Consider the following 10015-nt stretch of genomic DNA (forward strand, 5'->3'; position numbering starts at 1 on the left):
CGTTATCACAAGCTTATTTATTTATTTATTTTTTAATCCACAATATGAGCTCTTACTGTGCCGTGCACGAGTTTTCAACCCCCTTGAATTGTTCTCAAGTTTGACATGGAATTGAAGTGGACTTAAGTGGAATTTTAACATTTGAGTATCGGGATTTGTTTATGTTACTTGAAGTTAATCGAATGACAACAACAAAAATTTGTTTGTTGGATGCTTGAGTATCGTATTCGGTATCGGATCTCGATTTCTGAAATGCTCCTTGGTGCTTTATGGTGCTGTTTGTTGAGGTGTATTTATACTAAGATCATGAGACACTTCTGTCTTTTGCACACTAATCAACTCTACTAATCATGCCATTTTGATAGCAGCTGTTTGCACCAGAATTAATTTAGAGGGTTCACAGCATTGCGGGTGAATACTTACACAGTTTACACAAAAATTTATTTATAAACGTTTTGGCAAACTATATCGATTCCCCCCAGCCCTGCTTCAGTATTATAGGTTATTTTGTGTATATTCATGACATACAATCCTATTTAAATCCATTTCAGTTCCATGTTATAACATTACAAAATGTGGAAAAGTTCAAGGAGGGTGGAAACTTATGCAAGGCACTGTGCATGTGAAAAAGTACGGGTACAGCGTAATGCTCCATGATACATTATGGTGTTGTGTGAAGGAAAGTTCAGGATAAGTGTGATAACTGAGGCCTTCATGGAGATGATGTGTGGGAGCTTTCAGATAAATGATGGACCTTTCTCTCTCTATCTCGCTCGCTCTCTCTCTGTCTCTCAGCTCTCTCGCTGTCTCTCTGTGGAACTTAGAAACACTGAGTGAGGAAATAGGGTCTTCTGGTCATGTAGACATGATACAGAAATATATCTAAAAAAGTACTATATCTAATAAATAGACATAGGGTCCATTTGGATCAGATTTGGGGGTGTTCTGGTGGTGCCCGTGTTCAGCACTGATTTTATTTCTGATGTCACACTCCACGTTAGCGGTTAATGGCTCATACGAAAGTAGACATTCAGCGCTTTAAGAATTTGCAGTTTTTCCTAAGTATTTTTTTTTTTTTTTTTACCTAGCCTACTAGGTTTAAATGTTCTAATTATCTCGTGGCAGTTGTATACAGTGTTTAACTATCATAAACGCTTTAGTCGTGCTGTCCGTTTTATCTCTGGTGGTGTGAATAGTTTGCCCAGCAGGAGGCTCAAAGAAATTATTCATATGACGAAAGAATCACGTGAAAATCAACGGAAAGGAACAAGTCGTGTAAAACCCGTGTGAAAATATATGAGCCATGAAAATAGAAACACACACCTCATGCGTGAAATCGAATGCGCAGGGTCTGAAAACCCTATGAGGAAATTTCCTGTGAATCATGTGATTATTTACCTGTGACGTTCATGTGACTCTTCTGTAATGGTCTCACGAGCTTCGCTGATCAATTGAGTCATCAGTCCTGGTCATCCAGGAATTGATTTTTTGCTTGGCGCCTTAGGCTTTAATAGTCCAAACTCCAGCAAAGCACCACTGCTCAGTAATCTTCCCTCTCCTCAGATAGTTTTCATTATATCCAGGGGTGTGTGAGGGTGTGTGAGGAGGGTCTTGTAGTAGATCTTTTAACAGTGCTGATATGGTGATCTGATTCCTCCATTGTGCAGCTTCCTTGGAATAACGACTGTCCTGTTTTGGGGTAATTTCTCCTTAATGTCGGTAACTACTGGAAAAATTCCCAAATTGCGTTACATTCTTCAATCTTTACTAGACTTAAAACCTCAGGCATTATCTGTATACATCTATCAGTACTGTTTGGGGTTTGTGTCATTCATACACGTAGACTTTATTGTGCGCGTATGAGCCACAGTGGACCCCAACCCCAGGACACTTTTGACAGGTTACCACAGTGGACCCCAACCCCAGGACACTTTTGACAGGTTACCACAGTGGACCCCAACCCCAGGACACTTTTGACAGGTTACCACAGTGGACCCCAACCCCAGGACACTTTTGACAGGTTACCACAGTGGACCCCAACCCCAGGACACTTTTGACAGGTTACCACAGTGGACCCCAACCCCAGGACACTTTTGAAAGGTTACCACAGTGGACCCCAACCCCAGGACACTTTTGACAGGTTACCACAGTGGACCCCAACCCCAGGACACTTTTGACAGGTTACCACAGTGGACCCCAACCCCAGGACACTTTTGAAAGGTTACCACAGTGGACCCCAACCCCAGGACACTTTTGACAGGTTACCACAGTGGACCCCAACCCCAGGACACTTTTGACAGGTTACCACAGTGGACCCCAACCCCAGGACACTTTTGACAGGTTACCACAGTGGACCCCAACCCCAGGACACTTTTGAAAGGTTACCACAGTGGACCCCAACCCCAGGACACTTTTGACAGGTTACCACAGTGGACCCCAACCCCAGGACACTTTTGACAGGTTACCACAGTGGACCCCAACCCCAGGACACTTTTGACAGGTTACCACAGTGGACCCCAACCCCAGGACACTTTTGACAGGTTACCACAGTGGACCCCAACCCCAGGACACTTTTGACAGGTTACCACAGTGGACCCCAACCCCAGGACACTTTTGACAGGTTACCACAGTGGACCCCAACCCCAGGACACTTTTGAAAGGTTACCACAGTGGACCCCAACCCCAGGACACTTTTGACAGGTTACCACAGTGGACCCCAACCCCAGGACACTTTTGAAAGGTTACCACAGTGGACCCCAACCCCAGGACACTTTTGAAAGGTTACTACAGTGGACCCCAACCCCAGGACAGTTTTGACAGGTTACCACAGTGGACCCCAACCCCAGGACACTTTTGAAAGGTTACTACAGTGGACCCCAACCCCAGGACACTTTTGACAGGTTACCACAGTGGACCACCATCCCTGGATCAATGTATTCTACTGAACTCTTTTTGTTTTCTAGGATCCCCTTGTGCTTCCTCTTTAGTCAGGCCAGCAGGAACCTTTGACACCTCTTCCCCTTTTATGGTAACCCTTGCTGCTCCCAAAACCCTCTGCCACTTTGTCTTGCACTGCTAGATTTTGATGCCGCTTGAATTCTTGCATACTATCGGCACATACACATTTGTCACACTATACACTATTCTCTCTTGAACCTTTACTTTTTTTGTCAATGTATGATTGTCCAGCTCAGAAGGTAACTGGTCTCCAGCAGTCTATAGCTTATTTAGGTTCTCATCTTCAGAGAGCGTATGGTTTAAGTTACCAGCCTTTACCATCTGAACTGCCTTTATTTCAAGCTGCCGCCTGTCTTTCCAGCTGTCACTGATCTATTCCTGGCTGTCACTAATTCTGCTAGGTACATCTGGAGGTGTTTGGCGTGTTTTACCTCATACCTTTTGGCTTGCTTACTCATACACACATATCGATGCAGTTTTCACATTCGAATCATCAGAGCGCTTTATGCAACTTGGTTTCTGCTTGCAATGAATTAAAAAGCACATCTGTGGGACTCGTGTAATCGCTAGACAATTAATTAGCATCTTTAAAATATCATTTAAAGTAATTACATGTGGCAGCTGTTTCAAGTTTCAGCGATAAGGCAACTTTGAATCTGTTTGAGTTATGTTTGTGTCTTACGTTCTGTTTATTATTAAACTTTACGTTTGTGTTCAGCCGTTCCTCACTGCCTCCTTGTCCATCTGTGATGTGTGTTACAATACTAAATAATAGATATCTTTAGATAGATAATAGGACGATAGGATAATAATACTAAAAGAGATGTTTTAGCATGTTCTCCCCGTGTTTCGGTGTTTCCTCCGGGTACTCCGGTTTCCTCTCCCGGTCCAAAGACATGCGCAGTAGACTGATTGGCATTTCCAAATTGTCCGTAGTGTGTGTGTGATTGTGTCCTGTGATGGGTTGGCACCCCGTCCGGGGTGTCTTGTGCCCCGAGTCCCCAGGGATAGGCTCCAGGCTCCACTGTCACTCTGTGTAGGATAAGCGGTACAGAAAATGGATGGATGGATGGAATAGATGTTTTAAGGGATACAAAAAAGCAAAGTTAATCCAAAAAGGATGACGAAATGGTTGAAGTTTTAAACAGGTGAATGTTTTGTCATGAGACAAAACTCTTTTCTTTTTTTTTTTATCCACCCCTCAGATTGAGCCCTGGCTATATGACACTTACATAATATAATCTTCCTCTTAAAAAAAAGACATTTTTGCAGTAGATACTGTGATTATAAGATGTAGGATTTTCATATGGCTTTTCCACTGCTATTTAGAACATGTTTACAATTCCACTGAAGGTATTACACACCTGATTAGACAGACCTAACACAGGCAGGAGTCGGTATCCTGACGCCGAATGGCAGGTACAGGAAGACAATCTGAGCTGCCTCAGCAGTTTTCCTCATGTAATGAGGCAGCTGTTTTGAGTAAAGCTAAAATCTCTGTGTCTTGTATTGACTCACGCTGGCTTATCGGCACAAGGGGCCACTGAACCTCACCGCGGGACAAAGTTCGCAGGTAAAGGGGGAACTTTGGAAGAAAATACGCTTTGAACTTTCACTGAACTGCCGCTCGACGCTCGTATAGGGTTTTTTTTTTTTTTTGTATGCGGTCTGCCACACATCTCTCTCGGAGGCTGTAACGTGTGTGTTAATGTTGTTTTTTAACTGCAAAGCTGTAATGTTAACACATCAGACAGTAACCCATGGCTCCTGTATTTCAGTATCTATGTCAATTTGGCATTTCATAAGCAGTCGTAGTTGTCTGGTGTTTAGCATGTGTACACACACACACACACACACACACAATCCCTATGGGACTGGTGTGTGCAGACATTGTGTTTGTTGTGCATGGACAGAGTTCACTGGACAGGGCAGCAGGTTTCCAGGAATGAAACTAAGCTATGAGGACTGTTAATGCAACTTAATCCTCCGTCACAGTGAACTTTGTTTGTTGATGCTAAAAAAAAAATAAAATCTGCATTTGCGATCAAAGAAGAGCGTCTTCGCTAAACAGTAACACTCAACACGTTGTGTAAGGAATAAAACGTGACAGGACCATGCTATTATCACCTTAAAGTTGAATATTGATATAATATATATACTATAACAGCACCTACTGATGCGTTTTATTCCACTTACTCCACAATTATTGTTTTTTTTTTTGTTTTTTGTTTTAAAAAGAATGATAGGATGATAAAGAATGATCGATCTCCTGTTATCATTTACGTTGTAACAGCTATAAACAGTCACTCCGCAGCTTTTTTTTCTTTCTTTATCTTAAAGCTAATACGAGAAAAATAACACAGCTTTTCACGTCACAGAGAAATCACAAAAGCACGTCTCCTGAAGATTTTTCTGTGCCCAGAAAATGGGCAGTGGAGACTCTTTAAAGACACTTTCATCATATAAATGACTACACGTTTCGAACGTGTTTTTCGTCTGCTTATTATTAGCCTTGGATTAAGTCCCTGGGAATGAGCGGTTACTATAGAAACGATAATGCGTTACACCGAGCACATGAATATAAACCTGTGGTTTGCAGCTGCACTACTGTCAGAGCTGCTGTTGTAAGAATATCTTATAAGAACCCTTTCTGACCAATCAGAATCGAGAATTCGACAGCGCTGTGTTGGTTCTTCTTTGCCTTAGCATTTCCGTGTTCGTGTGCAAAATAGTCGGCCCTTCCCGCCATTCAAGCGTGCAAGAAATCATGGAAAGAAATGCTTTTTTTGTGCTCCCTCATAACATCCTACGCCATCTAGGGCTGATGGGACAATACCTGTATACCTGAAAACATAACAATAAGCTCGGATCAGTTCGTTAAGTCAGGGTTGCAGTAGCAACATATTCATACTTTATGGCATGTTTGGTAGAGTAGTAGACCTCAGAGCCATTTTTACATACACGAAGTTAACCAGGCGCACGAGGATGACGCTACTTCCTGTTAAGGCCTGATCAAGAACAGGGGCAGCTGCCACACCTTGACGGTGCGTATAAGGCTAAGCACTGGTTAGGTTCTTGCACTAAATTACCTCAAGTCGATTCAATTTTATTTGTGTAGCACTTTTAACAACGGACGTTGTCTCAAAGCAGCTTTACAGAAATATATAAACACAGGATGGAGATTTTAAGCGTGTGAATTTATCCCTATTGGGCGAGGCGGTGGTGAGGGAAAAACTCCCTGAGATGATATGAGGAAGAAACCTTGAGAGGAACCGGACTCAGAAGGGAACCCGTCCTCATCTGGGTAACGACGGATAGTGTGAACGTAAAAGAAAGTTCGTTATGGTTTTTATATTTACATTATGGTCTGTTTGTTGAACTAGTCCACCGTTCACTAAAGGATTAACCTTAGAAATGACCTTAGTGCATTGCAATATCATTAGAACACGTTCATGTTCAAACACTTTGCTGGTGATTGTAGATTTTTGTAGTCTCTTTTTTGCCGTGTGATTTTCAGCAAGCAGTCTAACCAACAAAGACCTACTGCCTAATGTCAATAACATAATTGTTAATCACTGCAAGAGTGACATCATAGTGTATTAAAGCTTTTGTGACGACTGCTGCTTGGTCAGGAATGTGTATTTTGAGGGATGTTGTCCAGCTCCACTTTGGGTTTGGGTGAACTGGCAAAACACATCATCAATTCCCATTGTTGGTGATTCCAAAATATCTTTACACGCCAGTTTTTCCACTTTTCTTTCCCTGCTGGGACTCTCAGGTATACATCCGTGAGGGGGTAGATCTGTTAGTGCCATCACCTTCAACCGTTGAAATGCAACCCCTAAGGACCATCATGACTGCACTTCCGTCTCCCATTTAAAGATGCGACTTGCAGCATATCTTTTCTCCCAACACTTTCCCCTTTATTCACCTTGCTAGTCGTTCTCCTTCCTTCATTCAGCCTCTGATGAAACCGGAGAAAACCCCAGGAACACTGGACACAAGGTGGGAGTATACGTACACGCTGGATGGGACACTAGTCCATCGCAAGGCACCATGCACACAACCATTTCAAAATAGTCATTCACACCTGGAAGGTCATGGAAGGAACCGGAGAACCTGGAGGAAACCCACATGCAAAACACTACGTGTAGAGTAACTGGAGCACGGGATCGAAGCGGGGACTCTGAAGCTGTGAGGTGGCAATCTTGAAATAGTTTTGGCGGATTCAGACTGCCAGAAGGAGAAGAACATCTCGGGTCAGGAATCTGAGGTTACAGTGGGCACTGGCTCACCCGAACTCTACAGCTGAAGATTGGCGCGAATTTTCATGGGAGCTCTTGACCTGTATCTGCATGATTTTACGGATTACACTGCTGCGATATGATTGGCTGTTTGGATAATTGTATGAATGATCAGGTGTACAGGTGTTCCCAATAAACTGAGTGCCACTGAGGGATGTTTAATAGCAGCAGCAGCAGCAGCAGCAGCAGCGTGTGTGTGTGTGTGTGTGTGTTTAAAATCTATTGTAATCTACTCCAGCGTAATCTATCACGCTGGTGCGGTGACGTCACAGGGTTCCAAATAGCCTAGACCTTCCGCCGCGCTCGCGCTTCACTTTGACCGGCGTGTGAGTGTGTGAGTGAGAGAGAGAGAGAGAGAGAGAGAGAGAGAGAGAGAGAGAGAGAGTGAGTGAGTGTGTGTGTATGTGTGCGCGCGCGTGCGTGCATGTGCCAGTCAGTGCTCCTGCGCTCAAAGCTGACTCCATGCTTAAACCCAAACAGTAAAGTCGAAACATCAAAATCAACAACAACAACAACAACAACAACAACAACAAAGGTGCTCGGGTGTCCAGAAGTGGATTAGGAGCTCATTGTGGCGATGAAGTTTTTTGGGTGCGGGTGCGACGCGAGGACCCGGGACGCGCGCGCGCAGTGAAAAACGCACGGAAAAAAGAGGTACCCAGTTTACGTGTTTAATTCTTCCTTCCTTTTTTTTTTTCTTTCTTCTGGGTCTTGGATTTCATTTTCTGCTGGAGTTGTACACTCCGTGTGTGAGCTGTTTAGACTAGTTTCATGTTGGCAACCTGCTCGGAATGAACCGGTAAAGTGTAAACATTTATAATAAAGCATAAACACCAACCAGAATTCAGTAGTCACTTCATAAATACTGATCTGAATTTCAGGAAAACAGGGTGCCTTTCCTCCTCCTCCCTTTAATAGGCATGTTTCACCTTATCATGTGGACTAGCCTCTATAGTGCAATAAAACAAAGAGTTTGAATTGTTTAGTAAAGCTTTAAAGACTCACTACATACACCTTTGGACAGATAAAGTACAGTTTAGTAACGTTATTATTATTATTATTATTATTATTATTATTATTATTATTATTATTTCGCACGAGCGTCTTGTAATTGTTCTGAAGAACTGATCTGTAGAAGGCTGTACAAGAGATAGAGTCAGGAAGATTCAGGACATAGAAAATAATTGTGTCAGTGTTGACATATTAACCTACACTGTTTAGCTATTGATCATGAAGCTCAGAATGTATAAGCTCAAAAAAAACAAACAAACAAACAAAAAAAACAGTACTAAACATAATCCTTTTGTACCCCGATTATGTATCTTTCACCTATAAAGGTGCATGCAGTTCACATTTAAAGGTTTACTAAAACTAATTATGCACTTAAATTTTTGTTCATTTTTTTTTTTTTTTTTAAAGGTACACCGTGTCCACCGTTCCAGGTGAACGGAAATATATTAAAGTCGAACCCTTAAAAGTAAACACCAGCAGATACGAGGAAAGGTACCGTCGAGTAATCTTACTTCCGAGTGACTTCTCAAGGGGATATGGACGTTCTGAAATATTCCCACCAGTTCATCTGTGAGAAAGTGTCCGGACACGGCCAAAGATTAACTCTATTATTATATATATTTTAAAAAGGCAGTGTTTATAGAAGATCGATGTGAAAGTCCACCGAACGCATGTTGGCTAGAAATGCGGATGAAAGTGTGCAGAATCTCTCGTTTTAACATGACGGATGATAGCTAGGGATTATTACAGATTTTTTTTGCCTGATTTGTGCTTGGATTAACCCTGTAATCTGGCTGTTTGTTCAATTTAGAGCTTCTTGCATCATTTTCACCTTAGATGAGGTCATATCTTTTGTCGTCAGAGTGTTGTTTTGGTTTTTTTTTCTGAACTTTTTCAACTTTTAGACATGAATTAAGACCACTGCATGGCAAAATTTGGTTCTTACAGATTACAGTGGTGATGTCTATCAGACACTTTCCGAGGTGTTATTTGTAGAGGGTGGCACGAGTATCAGCTGATATCGGTGTCGATCCGCTATTCTGTTTTTTTCTTTAAAAACGACTAAGCTTCAAAATGGTTTTTTAACTGAAGCACTTTATAAAAAAAAAAAAAGTAAAAAAAAAAAGTAAATAGGACAAAAACGCGCAGCTAAAAACACGCCTTAAACAAAACTGCAGCTTTCAGATCACTTTTAATCACTTTCAGACCCAGTTACAGTCTTTTCCATTCAAAATAAATAAATAAACAAACAAACAAACAAACAAACAAATAAATAAATAAATACAAGATTCATAAACACTGTAAGAATGAGACTAATTAAACCATTGTAAGTGTTAATTAAACATCTTGTCATTCGTTCAGCTCTGGGAAGTCCGATGCGATTTACGTTGCACGTGTGGAGCCAGGTTCGCCAGATTGGATCAGTTTCCAGTCTGATCACGTTATAAAAAACCAACCAGTTCACTATAAACGAATGCTAGACAGTCTAATCAGACAGCCGACATTAAACATTACACAGTGATGTTAAGCAAAAAAAAAAAAAACAACAAAAAAAAACACTTAAGCACAACAGCTGCTGAGTTTGTAAGCGATCAAAAATCCTAAGGTGAATAATTATGTGATTAAGATATCAGGCAGCATCGCTTGCGGCGAGGATGATGATGATGATGATGATCAACTGGATTAAGTCAGGAGTCAGTGGTTTTGTCACAAATTGTTGTATTCAGTAGTACTTAAAAGTA

The 10015-nt window shown here is 41.8% G+C and overlaps 1 protein-coding gene across 1 annotated transcript in view; it reads left to right on the forward strand.

Annotated features, from left to right (window-relative positions):
- Positions 1-7487: 7487 nt before the first annotated feature.
- Positions 7488-10015, forward strand: part of gcgra (glucagon receptor a) — a 60841-nt gene continuing 58313 nt past the window's right edge. Inside the window, exon 1 of the mRNA XM_017454861.3 lies at positions 7488-7916. The gene's annotated coding sequence lies outside the window, so the exon portion shown is untranslated. The remainder of the gene's footprint in view (positions 7917-10015) is intronic.

Source organism: Ictalurus punctatus, chromosome 24 (genome assembly GCF_001660625.3).
Source record: "Ictalurus punctatus breed USDA103 chromosome 24, Coco_2.0, whole genome shotgun sequence".
Classification (NCBI taxonomy): domain Eukaryota; kingdom Metazoa; phylum Chordata; class Actinopteri; order Siluriformes; family Ictaluridae; genus Ictalurus; species Ictalurus punctatus.